The following is a 13,621-nucleotide window of genomic DNA, read 5'->3' on the forward strand; positions in this document are numbered from 1 at the left end:
GTAAACCCGGGAGGCGGAGCTTGCAGTGAGCTGAGATCTGGCCACTGCACTCCAGTCTGGGCGACAGAGTGAGACTCCGTCTCAAATAAATAAATATATATATATATATTCATTTTGTTTTGCTTTTATTTAGTTTTTGTTTGTTTGTTTGTTTCTTGAGATGGGGTCTCACTATTTTACCCAGGCTGTTCTTGGATGCCTAGCCTCAAGTGATCTTCCTGACTTGGCCTCCCAAATGCTGGGATAACAGGTGTGAGCCACTGTACTTTTGGCCAACATTTAGAACAATTCAAAAATTGTGTATAACGATGAACTCTATTTTAATTACATAGTTAACACCTGAGAACAGTTATCTATTTTCACTATGTCAAATATCTCTCCTATCACTTCAAATACGTTTTCTTTCTTGCCACTCCATTGACCCTGCTGTTATCAAGGTTGTAATTTGTCTCACAAGTGTTGGTAAATACAATTGCCAAATCTCAATCCTTGTTTTTCCTAAATATCTCATTACCATTTAACACTGTTAATAATTCTTGCATCTTTAAACATGTCGTTTATTTAAATTCCAGGATTCCACAGTGTAAGCACCTTTTTTGTCTTTCTCTCACTGACATGACTTCTCATCCTTCTGTGTTGTTTTCTTTTAATTACCCTGATTTCTAAGCTCTGGAGTACACTGGGCCTTGTTGTTTGGGCCATATGTATTTTCAAGCTGCACTTATTAATTTGGTATTCTCCTCTGTGACACTTATTGACATGATTATTTTCAGAGGATACCTAAATTAATATGTCTATCAAGGATCTCTCCTCTTACTCTCCTCTTAAATCTATATTTATTTGTTTAATTCCATACTCAACATGTTCGTTTTAATATTAAATGGGCATTTCAAAATGAACATGTCCAAAGCCTAACTTATTTTATCCTCTCCATACATTATCTTCACACACTGAGTTTACTATCTGAATTAATACAAATCTATGCTCACAGTAGGCAGATAAATATATTGGAATCTTCGTTGACTCCTTTTTCCCTTTATCTTCAAATCCATCTATCACTTCTTACCACTAAGTCCACAGTTATCTCTCTTTTTTTATTTTTGAAGTTCAAAAAAAAGCATAATTTTTATTAAATTCAAGGTAACACTAAATGATAATCAAATATTACCCACACTGGTTTATCAGCAATCAGGTACATTGGGGAGGTTCTTCCCTTAACAGTTGAATTATTGTTTTGAAAATCTTTCCACATTTCCACCATCTCAAGAAGGACAAACAAAATAATCAAATTTAGTAGAACACTTATCTACATTGAGGTGACTCTCATGCCATTTCACTCCTAAATTGCGTAATAGTGATGACATATAAATTACAATCAGAGGTAAGATTTCTGTATTCTCTAACAGAGAGTTCACAGTGTACAACCATGCAAATTTTCTTAAGACAGAGAGAAGATATTAGGACTGAAGAGCTCCTGGTACTTAGCTTCCCTCTATCTGTCACTGATATTCATTTCCCCTGGAAATAAAAAGCTGAGGCCTTCATAACAAATCTCCTTCTGTAACAGTTTAAAAGTCTGACTCCTCCCAGAAGAAGGAAGCTTCTGTTATAGGGGAAATACAAGAGGGATCTGTGGAGCTCCTTTCACAGTATTTTTGAAGATTGTTGTATTAGTAAATGTTTCCTAGAAAAGCAAAACCACTAAGATACCTGTACATATAAATATATGATTTATTTTTCAGAATTGGTTTACCTGATTATGAGGCTGAAAAGTCTTACAATCTGTCCTCTGCAAGCAGGAGACCTAGGAAAACCAGTGATGTAGCTCAGTCCACGTCCAGAGTCTGGAGAACTATGGGAAGCAATGGTGTATCTCACTCCAAGAGTACACGACCTAAGTTTCAATCAAGTAGTCAGACAGCAGAATTGAATTATTCCTTATTCTACCTTTTGTTCTATTTAGCTCTTCATTGGATTGAATAAATGCCCATGCAAATTAAGGAGGAGACTGCTCTACTGAGTATACTATTACCACTCCAAATGCTAATCTAATCTAAAAACACCTTCACGGACACATCTATAAATAATATTTAGCCTAATATCTGCACATCCTGGGATCCAGTCAAGTTAATATATATAACTATCACAAGTCAAATCTTTAATAGCTTGGCACCCATATGCATTTTCTTACACTATACTTACTTTCTAAATAAAGATGATACGATTAAAAATTTGTCTGATGTTATAGAACTGTCCTGTGTACAATCAAAAATACACTAACCCTACCTCAAAAGAGGGAAAGTCCTTGAGTGATGTTTTCTCTTTGCCCATTTTCTGTGATTTAAATACTATGATATAAAATTATCAGTATTTATTTATCATGATATAAAGTTAATATTCTTATGTTACATGATAGGGACATAAGAAAGTAAACAAATCAAATATACACACACAAATGTATTCATAACAAAATATGACAATTACAATTCTCAAGTTTGTAATTGGTCACATGATCATAGCTGGTATTTATTATTACCTTTTACCTCTAAGCACCGTTTTGCCTCTGCCTTCAGGCAGCACCTCAGCTTCTCATGGTTTTTATCTAGTGGAATAACCTAAAACCTTATTCCTGAAGGATCTGGACCATTAGTAGTCCTGCCTGGACTGGGTCACTGTAATTTTCCATTGACCTTAATCACAGGGCATGAAAATACTAAAAGACATTCTAAAAGATTTTTTATATACCAGACATACTGTTCCTTTTCTTCATTGTGGAGCAGTAGTCCAATTGGCCCTTAAAATTAGCATCAATCAGCATTGATTTTAGCCATGTTGGCCCTAGTGAATAGAAAGCCATTTTGCAAAGCTCATGCATAATCACCACCCTTACCACCAAGGCCGCTTTGTTAAAGAGTCTGTTGAATAATGACAAGGATATCTGGGGAAAAAGGTCAACTAGTATCAACAGAATAAGTTAACCTATCCACTTCATTATTTAAATCTTCCTCTACTGAAGTCACCCTTTGGTAAGTATTTACATGGGACAAATATCTTCAAAGTCTTTGCCCATTTAGAGAGATATATCCACATACCTCTTCTTCAAAATTTCTTACCAACACTCTTCCAATTATCTTCCTTCCAAATTCCTGCATTTTGAGGCAAAATATCGGACAGAGGCAATGAATTGGTCTAATCACACGTCTGCTCATTTTTCCTTCCAAGTGAAGTGCACATCCTGGTGCTCTGCTTAAAGTTTTACCCACTGATAGGATTTTTCTTCACTACTGCCCTTCAAGGATATCCCAGAAAGGGGCCGTAATGCTGTAGCTGTGCACTTTCAGATGGTGGCTGTATATTATGCAGGATCGTCTATAAACCATACCCAACTCTTCTTCTTCCATTAACTCAATGAGGAAAACTCTCCACGAGCCCATAATTGCAGACTGGGAGAGAAAACGTACTGTAGCAGGAGTGTGGACCATGAGAATTTGGGTCACTTCATGCAACTTACTTATACTTTAGAGATCTGATCAGGCTTGAGCATGTACATATCACCTTCATTTGATGATAGAATATTGTTATATAAGCTCAACTTTATGGTTTGGTGGGTCAGATATCTCCCAGGTCATGATATGCATCTCAGGTCTCATGGTAGCTTAGTGGCCCATATTAAGAATTCAGTCTCTACTAAAGCATGGTAGCAGGTTAAGGGCTGTGTCTTAAAAGATGGCAGAGCTTTGCTCCAAATCTGAAGCATTTGTGATGTGATTCATCAGTAGGAGCCAGCCAAAGTCTCCAAACAGCATTTTTTTTTTTTCTGCCACTGACATTTAATGCACTACTGAATAAGATGGGCCATATGGCCCAAAAGGCAGAGCCACTTGCACAGCAGCCTGAATCTGTTGCAGAGCCTTCTCCTGTCTGGACCCTATTCAAAACTAACATCTTTTTAAGTCACTTAGTAAATGGGCTGGAGTAACATACCCAGGTGAGGAATATGTTGCCTCCAAAATCCAAAGAGACCCACTACATATTGTGCCTTTATCTTGGCTTTAGAAGGAGCCAGGCGCAACAACTAATTATTCACCTTAAAAGAAATATGTCGACATGCCCCACACCACTTGGATCCCTAGAAATTTCACTAAGATGGAAGTCCCCTGAGCTTTTGCTGGATTTATTTCTTTTATTCTGGCATGTAAATGAATTACCAATATGTCTAGAGTAGTTGCTACATTTTGCTATCTAGGTCTAATCATCATAATGTCATTAATGTAATAGACTAGTGTGATACTTTGTGGAAAGGAAAGGCAATCAAGAATCCTGTGAACTAAATTATGACTTAGGGCTGGAGAGTTGATATCCGCATAAGGTAGAACTGTGAAAATGTATTGTTGGCCTTGCTAGCTGAAACAAAACTCATTTTGGTAGGCCTTATCCTTATCAATAGGCATGGAGAAAAGGACATTTTCTAGATTAATACAGGTAACAAAGGATATATTAATTTGCCCAGGCAATGAAAATTTGATAGTGCAGTTGTAATTGGAGTCAACACCTGGTTAACCTTACGATAATCCATTGTTATTCTCCAAGATCCATCTGTTTTCCAAACAGGCTAAATAGGTGATTTGAATGATGTTATGGTGGAAATCATCACCGCTGCCTCCTTCAAATCCTTGATGGTGGCACTAATCTCTGCAAGTCCTCCAGGAATGCAGTATTGCTTTTGGTTTACTATTTCTTTGGGTAGAGACCATTTTAATGGCCTCCAGTTGCTTTTCCCACTATAATAGCCCTCATTCTACAGGTAAGAGATTCACTGTAGAGATTCTGTCTACTGCTGAGTACATCTATGCCAATTATTCATTCTAGAACTGGGGAAATAACCACAGAATGGGTTCTGGACTGACTAGGTCCACTGTAAGATAGACTCTAGTTAAACCTCCATTAATCATCTGACTTTCATTAAGCCCATTCTATGACTAGCAGGTCACAATGATGATTTTTGTGTCCTGGAATTAGTGTCAATTCAGAGTCTGCATCCAGTAGTTCCAGAAATGTTTAATTATTTCAATTTTTCCAGTTCACAGTTACTCTGATGAGACTATAGGTCCTTCTGGAAATGACTGGGAGAGAGATTAACAGTTTAAATTTTCAGTAGTGTTCCATGGTCCTTCCTCAAAGGACCCAGCTTTCTTTTAATTCAAGGGTTTCTGGATCTATAAACTGGCTCATATCTGGAAATTAATGGAGAGAACATGACTCTCTGTTTTTATGATTCAGGCTAGACTTTTGTTTACTTGCTTAGGCTTTTCTACTTACACAGATCAACTGAGAATTTAGTAGGCTTCCTATCTATTTAACTTCTAGGAATAGCATGATTAACTAGCCAATGCCATGTGTCTGTGTCAATCAGTTGCTGCTTTAGCTATGCTGTCAATTATGGTAATTGCACCTACCCTGCTTTTGGCAGTTAAGTGTAACCACTTGGCCAGTTCTGCCACCTGGCCCCTGCTGCCCCAGGACACGATTACTTACTTTGCATTTAGATTTTCCAATTGAGTGGCTGCAGTTCCCACTGAAAGACCTGACCTATAGAGCAGAGTGATCACAGAGCTCTTCAAAAATGCTGGGGCTCCTGTCACAAATTTAATTCTCACAAATTATTGGTGACAAGAATGCCTTCTGGACTCTCCCATGTAGGTGAGTGGGTCTTAAATGACAAATCTACTCTAACATTTCATTTCTTTAAGCCTTTGAATCTCTTCCTCCATTAAATAAAGGCAGATGTAGCATTTCTGGTTTGTTCACTGTGGGCTACCTTTCTATCACAGTTTCAGCCAACCACTCACACAAACTATGAGTGCATTTTCTTCCTCCCTGAGCTACGAAATTAAATGCAGAATGTTTGCTTAGTGAGCCCATATCAATAAATTTGGTCTGAACCAACTTTACGTTTTCTTTTATGATTATCCCATACTCTCAGTATTCATTTCCACACATGTTCCTCACATATTTTGTATCTCACCCTTAGGAGCCTGCTGAGACTTGAGTATAGTTACAGGACTAGAAACAAAGAGAGGTGCTGGGGTGGTACTAAAATTTGAATTGAATTTTGAGGTTCTGCAGATAAATAGAAAATAAAGCAACAAGAGAAATTGACTTATATAATTATGGAGGCTGAAAAGTAAAATTATCTGTTGTCTACCAGCTGGAGACCCAGGATATCTGGTGGTGTAGTTCAGTCCGAGTCTGATGTACTAAGAATCAGGGTAGACAATGTTCTACGTAAGTCATCAGTGTTATACATAAAGTTTTGATGCTGCAAAAGGAATAGCACTCAAATATAATTTTTTTTTTTTAATTCTCAGCAAGGCAAGGCACTTCTAAAGAAGGCTGCACCGTTACAGTTGGAGCAATGGTGAGCATCCACCTGGACAAGGGACGAGGGGTTCTTATTCCTGACATATGTGGTCCCTACTGCTGAGTCATTCCCTTGTTGACTAGGGTTAGACTGCACAGGCTAAACTAATTCCAATTAACTAATTAAAAGAGTGACGGGGTGAGCGGTTTGGTGGGAAAAAATGGTTATGAAATAAGTCAGGGTGGAAAATGAATTGGAATATGTCAGGGTGGAGTAGGATATTGGAATGAATCAGGGTGGATAATGAGTCAGGATGGAGAACGAGTCAAGGTGGAGAATGAGTCAGGGTGGAGAATGAGTCAAGGTGGAGAATGAGTCAGGGTGGAGCAGGTAATTGAGTTGAGGTGGAGAATGAATCAGGGTGGAGTAGGTAATCAGAATGAGTCAGGGTGGAGAATGAATCAGGGTGGAGTAGGTAATTGTAATGAGTCAGGGTGGAGAGTTAATCAAGGTGGAGAATGAGTCAGGGTGGAGTAGGTAATTGTAATGAGTCAGCATGGAGAATGAGTCAGGGTGGAGAATGAGTCAGGGTGGAGAATGAGTCAGGGTGGAGAATGAGTCAGGGTGCAATAGGTAATCGGAATGAGTCAAAGTGGAGAATGAGTCAGGGTGGAGAATGAGTCAGGGTGGAGAATGAGTCAGGGTGGAGTAGGTAATCAGAATGAGTCAAGGTGGAGTGTGAGTCAGGGTGGAGCAGGTAATTAGAATGAGTCAAGATGGAGAATGAGTCAGGGTGGAGAATGAGTCATGGTGGAGCAGGTAATCGGAATGAGTCAAAGTGGAGAATGAGTCAGGGTGGAGAATGAGTCTGGATGGAGAATGAGGGTGGAGCAGGTAATCGGAATGAGTCAGGGTGGAGTATGAGTCAAGGTGGAGAATAGTCAGGGTGGAGAATGAATCAGGGTGGAGAATGAGTCAACGTGGAGAGTGAGACAGGGTGGACTAGTTAATCAGAATGAGTCAAGGTGAAGTGTGAGCCAGGGTGGAGTAGGTAATCGAAATAAGTCAAGGTGGAGAATTAGTCAGGGTGGAGTAGGTAATTGTAATGAGTCAAGATGGAGAATGAGTCAGGGTGGAGAACGAGTCAAGGTGTAGAATGAGTCATGGTGGAGTAGGTAATTGTAATGAGTCAGGGTGGAGAATCAGTCAGGGTGGAGAATGAGTCAGGGTGGAGTACGTAATTGTAATGAGTCAGGGTAGAGAATGAGTCAGGGTGGAGTAGGTAATTATAATGAGTCAGGGTGGAAAATCAGGGTGGAGAATGAGTCAGGGTAGAGAATGAATCAGGGTGGAGAATGAGTCAAATTGGAGAATGAGATAGGGTGGAGTAGGTAACTGTAATGAATCAGGGTGGAGAATGAGTCAGGGTGGAGTAGTTAATCGGAATGAGTCAAGGTGGAGTGTGAGTCAGGGTGGAGTAGGTAATTGTAATGAGTCAGGGTGGAGTAGGTAATTGTAATGAGTCAGGGTGGAGTAGGTAATTGTAATGAGTCAGGGTGGAGAATGAGTCTGGGTGGAGAATGAGTCAGGATGGAGCAGGTAATTGGAATGAATCAAGGCAGAGAATGAGGGTGGAGAATGAGTCAGGGTGGAGTAGGTAATTGGAAAATGTTGCTTTAGAAGAAAGTTAAGTTTAAAAATAGAAGGCATAGAATTGAACATAGTGACATATTAATTCTTTGCAGAGGCATTTAGAATTCATATTTAACACTCAGTCAGAAGACTGTTTTCCTAGCTCAGCAATCAGGCATAACAGATGTGTCCTCCATTCCTCTGCCTTTTTTCTATTCAAGCCCTCAACAGATGAAGCCCTCAACAGATGAAGCCAATCCACATTGGAGAGAACAATCTACCGTTTTTAGTTCGCATATTCAGATTCTAATGTGATAAGAAAACACCTTCAGAAACATATGAAAAAATAATGTTTAATCTGTTCACCCTGTGATCCAGTTAAATTGACACATAAATTTAACCATCACAATAATGTTATTGATGCTGTTTATTTGTGTGTGTGTATATGACGTACTATCTCAGGTCATTTGCTTTCAGCATAAAGATATTTCTTTCATATCTTTCATGTTGGCCTGCTAGAAACAAGTTATCTCAGTTTTTGTTTATCTTCAAAGTCTTGCTAAGTTTTGAAAAACAGTTTTCATGGATACATGATTCTTGGTTGATAGTCATTGTCTGTAAGTATTTTGAATATATTGAGGGAAGAGACCACCCTTCATATTGTCTTATGCCTAATTTCTGCCTCCAAAGAAAGAAGAAGTCAAAACTAAAAGGCAGAAATGAAATCCACAGGCAGACAGCCTGGCGCCACACCCTGGGCTTGGTAGTTAAAGATCGACCCCTGACCTAACTAGTTCTGTTATCTATAGGTTACAGACATTGTATAGGAATACACTGTGAAAATCCCTATCTTGTTTTGTTCCGATCCAATTACCAGTGCATGCAGCCCCCAGTCACGTACCCACTGCTTGCTCAATCAATCACGACCCTCTCATATGCACCCCCTTAGAGTTGTGAGCCCTTAAAGGGGACAGGAATTGCTCACTCAGAGAGCTCAGCTCTTGAGACTGAAGTCTTGCTGATGCCCCCGGCTGAATAAACCCCTTCCTTCTCTAACTCGGTGTCTGAGGAGTTTTGTCTGCTACTTGTCCTGCTACAATATTATCCCTCTGCCTTCTGGCTTCCATTGTTTCTGCTGAGAAACTAGCTGCTAATTTTATTAGGATTTTTTTTCATTATGGGTTATTTTTCTATTGCTGCTTTCAAGATTTTTCTCCTTGTATTTGACTTTTAGTATTTTTACTTTGATGTGCCTGTTTGTGATCTCTTTGTGTTTATCCTACTTGGAGTTTGTTGAGCCTCCAGGATGTGTGAATTAGTGTCTTTCAATAAATTTGGGAATATTTTTGCCATTGTTTTTAAAAGATATTTTTTGTTTGTTTCTATTTTCTCTCCTCTCCTTCTGGTACTTTTATTACATGTATGTTGGTGTGCTTGATGATTTACCACACTTTTCTGAGGCTCTGTTTATTTTTTAGATTCTTTGTGCTATTTGTCAGCTTGCATAATCTCAATAGATTTATCTTCAAGTTTGCTAATTGTTTCTACTATCAGGTCAAATCTATTTTCCCAAACTCTTTCAAATGAAGTCAGTACACTTGGAAATGGAGAAGAAATTATCTTTCTAAAGCCCTGCTTATTCCCTAAGTGAGAAAAAAATCTCTGAGACAGGGCCCTGGAACTGGGTTGAAAATGGCCAACACTTCCTTGAGTAACACCCTGTTCTAGAAACTGAGTACTCAGTAATGTGGATGTGTGAAGTCAGCATCCTAAGGTCCTCTTGGCTTATTTCTAATGGCATGGAATAGTCACTGCTTCATCAGGGGCAAGGACAAGGAGGACCCCAGTATTCTATGCACACCATGCCCTAGGCAGAAGCTCTAGTACATAGGTGGAAGGTAGAACGCAGTTGGAAATTCTTACCTCTCAATTGCACCAACCTTGGACTTAGGCTTACCTTCAGATATCTAAGGCAGAATTTGAAATGCTAAGTTCTGACTATTTAAAACAGAAAGCACTCCAACTGAAAAATGTGAATAGAAGGAGCCCTATGTTCTTCTTTGAAGCAATTTAGAATGTATTCTTCACCTCACTAACCTGGGAGTGGGGAAGAAAGAAGTGGTCTTGTTCAAACGCCAGATATTGTCATCTTTCTTATTGAATATTTCTAGATTTTCTTGAAGAAATGTTTCTTGATTTGCTGTTTATCCTTAGGACCATTTCCAGAAGCTTAAATATATCTATGTTTGTATGTATATGCCTGTATGTATGTATATGCCTGCCTGTATGTATATATGTACAAGTATGTGTACATGTATATATGTATATGTGTATATGTATACATAAAATTTTGCTACTTTTACTCTGTAGTAGACCAGCAGAGCTTGCACACTTCATATTAAAGAGCTTTATTAACTAAATCAATTTTTAATACCACAGCCAGACTGTTCCTTCTAAACAATAACGTAGATATATTACATTTATTTCTCCACTTAAAACCTTCTATGGGACTCCCCAATACTATTCTTTACCCCTTGTGATATTCAACTTCCAAAGTGGTCACAATGATCTCCAAACCAGTTGTATTCACACTCTTTTGTGGTCTCTCCACACATTTTCCAAGAGTCTTTTTATGTGACCAATAGTATTTGACAGAAGTGAGCATCTGTGTTACTAGGATAATCCATTAGCCTAGAGAGACATGCAGTGAGGAACTAGCAGCAGGTGTGAAACTGAGGCCTTCCAAAGCCATGTTAATAAGCTTGAAAAAAGATTCATTCTCACATGAGCCTTCACATAAGACTACATTCCTGCCTGACAAGTTTTGACTGCAGTCACATTGAAAGCTAGAGCCAAAATCACCCACTGCTACTAGATTCCTGACACAGAACATATGAGACAAGACATATTTGCCCATGTGGACAAATTTATTTATTTTTTGTTATATAAACAAATCTATTTTCTGTCGTTAAAATATTTCTAGCACTTCATAAGTACTCAATATAAATTTGCTGAATAAATGAATGTTTGCATTTTATTAGATTTCAGTGACTATATAAAATATTTTCAATATAATAAAAAGTATTGGTATATTTTCTAAATGTATATAAATTTTCTATCTTGCATATCTTATGTAAGATTTAAGAAGTAACTCCGAATAGAAGTCTTTGAGGTTTCACTGTAACACTTCAGAAAAGCAGAAAATCTAGAGCATACTCATCAGGATAATCTTATTTTTAAAAAAAGAACACCCATACCCCTTCCAGAGGTCTAGTTTTCTGTCAGCCTGATGAAAGACAAACTTAATTCCCAGAAATTTTAGGAAATAGTATAAGACCAGAAATTGACTTGAGGGATTTTTATAGCTAGACCAATCATTTCTAAGGGAAAATGGAACTATTGCCAAGTTAGTAGTATATATTGATATAAAACTTTCATAAAACACCCTAAATTCCCATAGACATGTTTAATAAAATAACTCACTTCTTCTAACAAATATGTGTTTCAGTCCAATATTTTATCAAGAAAACTTTGATTTTACTTCCCACTGGACACACGCAATCTTAGTCTGAGGTGACTAAAAGCACCTGTTTCTATGAAGAATGCTGTAATTCATGTTAATCTTGGTGTTGAACACCAGGCCTGGTGGAATGCCAATGTAACATTGCTTTCTTCCTGTATAACATTAGACTGATACAAAAGTAATTGTTTTGGGCATTAACTTTATTGACAGAAACCACAATTACTTTTGCAACAATTTAATAAAAATCTGGTAAGTTATGAATCTGAGTAATTTAAAATAAATGTGCTAATATTTATATGTTTGTGTAAATTTTTGAGCTCTTCTGTGGCCTTGAAAAAAACAAATATAATAACTGCCTGTATTTATAATAGCAAATTATAATCATCATAAAATGTGGTTAGTGCCTCTATTTATTTATTGTTATAACTAGAAATCACTGTTTCACTATGAAGGAAGAAACATAACTGTTTAAATATGTATTAAATTATTTACTTACTACAAATATAAATAAATAGACAACTTAGATTTGATCTATAATTGTGAAGTATAATTGGTATGTGAAAGATACCTGAATTATATCTAGTTAGTATATTAGTCTACAAATTAGATATAATATTCATTTAAAAAGATTTCTATATTTCAAGATGACTAAAGTGTATGTTGAAAATCTTATTGTCCATTGTTAACCTAGGTAGATATCACACTAAGATTCCAAAAGTAGTTATGCATTGCTACAGTCATAACATATGACAGAAATATTTAGTATTATAAAGTAAATATGTATTATTTTTGGTATCAAGAACATAAATAATAAGTGATTATGTGACAAAATCTGAGAAAAATGTTTTGAAACGTTTTGCTTTGGCTTCTGGGTTCACACTTCTGTTTTTGAGACAATAACATTTATATTAGATTTAACAATATATACACTATTAAATATTTGAAAAATTAGCAAGATTAATTTGTGCAAACAGTTATATATAGTTATGTTTGTTCTTAATTTCTATATATATATATGGTGTTATGATATATATTGGTTTTCATTCATTATTTTTTGTTTATAACTCCCATAGCCCTTGTTACAGTTTTTTGTTATCATGTTGGCTGTTTTAGAACTCAGGAAACAGAATCTTGCTCTTACCTTCCTTTTACTTGCTCCAAGGCAGGGCTCTAATCTTCCTATGCCTTTCTGATTGTGAGTCTTAAGACCCTCTCCAGAGAGGAGTCCACCCTATACTCTGTCATACTGACATCATGAAGCTTCCATAAGAGCCAGAGGCCTAGGTTTGAGAAGCTTCTACATAGCAGAACACGTGGTGGTTTGGAGGCTACTGTACCTAGGGAGGGCATGGAAGCTTCATACCCCTTCCCCCATACCTTGCCCTCTGTGTCTCTTCATCTGTATCCTTTGTCATATCCTTTACAATAAACTAAGTGTGAGTGATTCCTTGAGTTCTGTGCACCGCTCTAGCAAATGAGTCAGACCCAAACAGGGGCTCATGGGAACCCTAGCTTGAAGCCAGTGGGTCAGAATTTCCGGAGGCTTGGGCCTGTGGCAAGCATCTGAAGGGGGTGGGGCAATCTTGGGGACTCAGCCCCCAACATGTGGGATCTGACACTATCTCTAAGTAGACAGTGTGAAAATTGCATTGGAGGACACTGCGCTGGTGTCGTCAGCTTGGTGTGTGGGGAAAATACCCGACACATTTGGTCACAGAAGTCTGCAGGGGCCATTAGAAACAATATGCTAAGAATAGATAGGGCTCAAGGACAGTATCTCCAGTTGAACTTTTAATGAACTCCAGTAGGCACCAAGAAGGCGGACAAATAAGGGAGAGCCTAGAGACAAGGAACTAAACAGAAGGTTACATCTGGGCAGAGAAAGTTTGTTTTGCATTGTGTTATTTCTGCTGATGTAGGGTTTATGGAGTATAAATAAAGTGAGGCAGAGGCTCTGGGCGTGGCCGCCATGTTCTCTGTTTGTCTTTGTCTCTTGTATCTGTTCATTCTCCACCACCCCCGGCGAGGTCCCCAATAAGTGGCGCAGCGAGCAGGGTCTGCACGGGTGAGTAGCGGGGAACAAGAAGGGGAACCCCCTAGGAGCG

At 38.0% G+C, this 13,621-nt stretch overlaps 1 long non-coding RNA gene across 2 annotated transcripts in view; it reads left to right on the plus strand.

Annotated features, from left to right (window-relative positions):
* Positions 1 to 8,359, plus strand: part of LOC108527803 (uncharacterized) — a 17,288-nt gene extending 8,929 nt beyond the window's left edge. The window contains exons 1-3 of one of the 2 annotated variants that reach the window (XR_001884932.1): positions 5,617 to 5,700; positions 6,369 to 6,418; positions 8,215 to 8,359. This is a non-coding gene — a long non-coding RNA (uncharacterized LOC108527803). Of the gene's footprint in view, positions 1 to 5,616; positions 5,701 to 6,368; positions 6,419 to 8,214 lie in introns of those variants that run through there. The other variant, XR_001884933.1, reaches the window with a different exon arrangement.
* Positions 8,360 to 13,621: the final 5,262 nt, after the last annotated feature.

This window comes from Rhinopithecus bieti, unplaced genomic scaffold (genome assembly GCF_001698545.2).
Source record: "Rhinopithecus bieti isolate Rb0 unplaced genomic scaffold, ASM169854v2 scaffold_4964, whole genome shotgun sequence".
Lineage (NCBI taxonomy): Eukaryota > Metazoa > Chordata > Mammalia > Primates > Cercopithecidae > Rhinopithecus > Rhinopithecus bieti.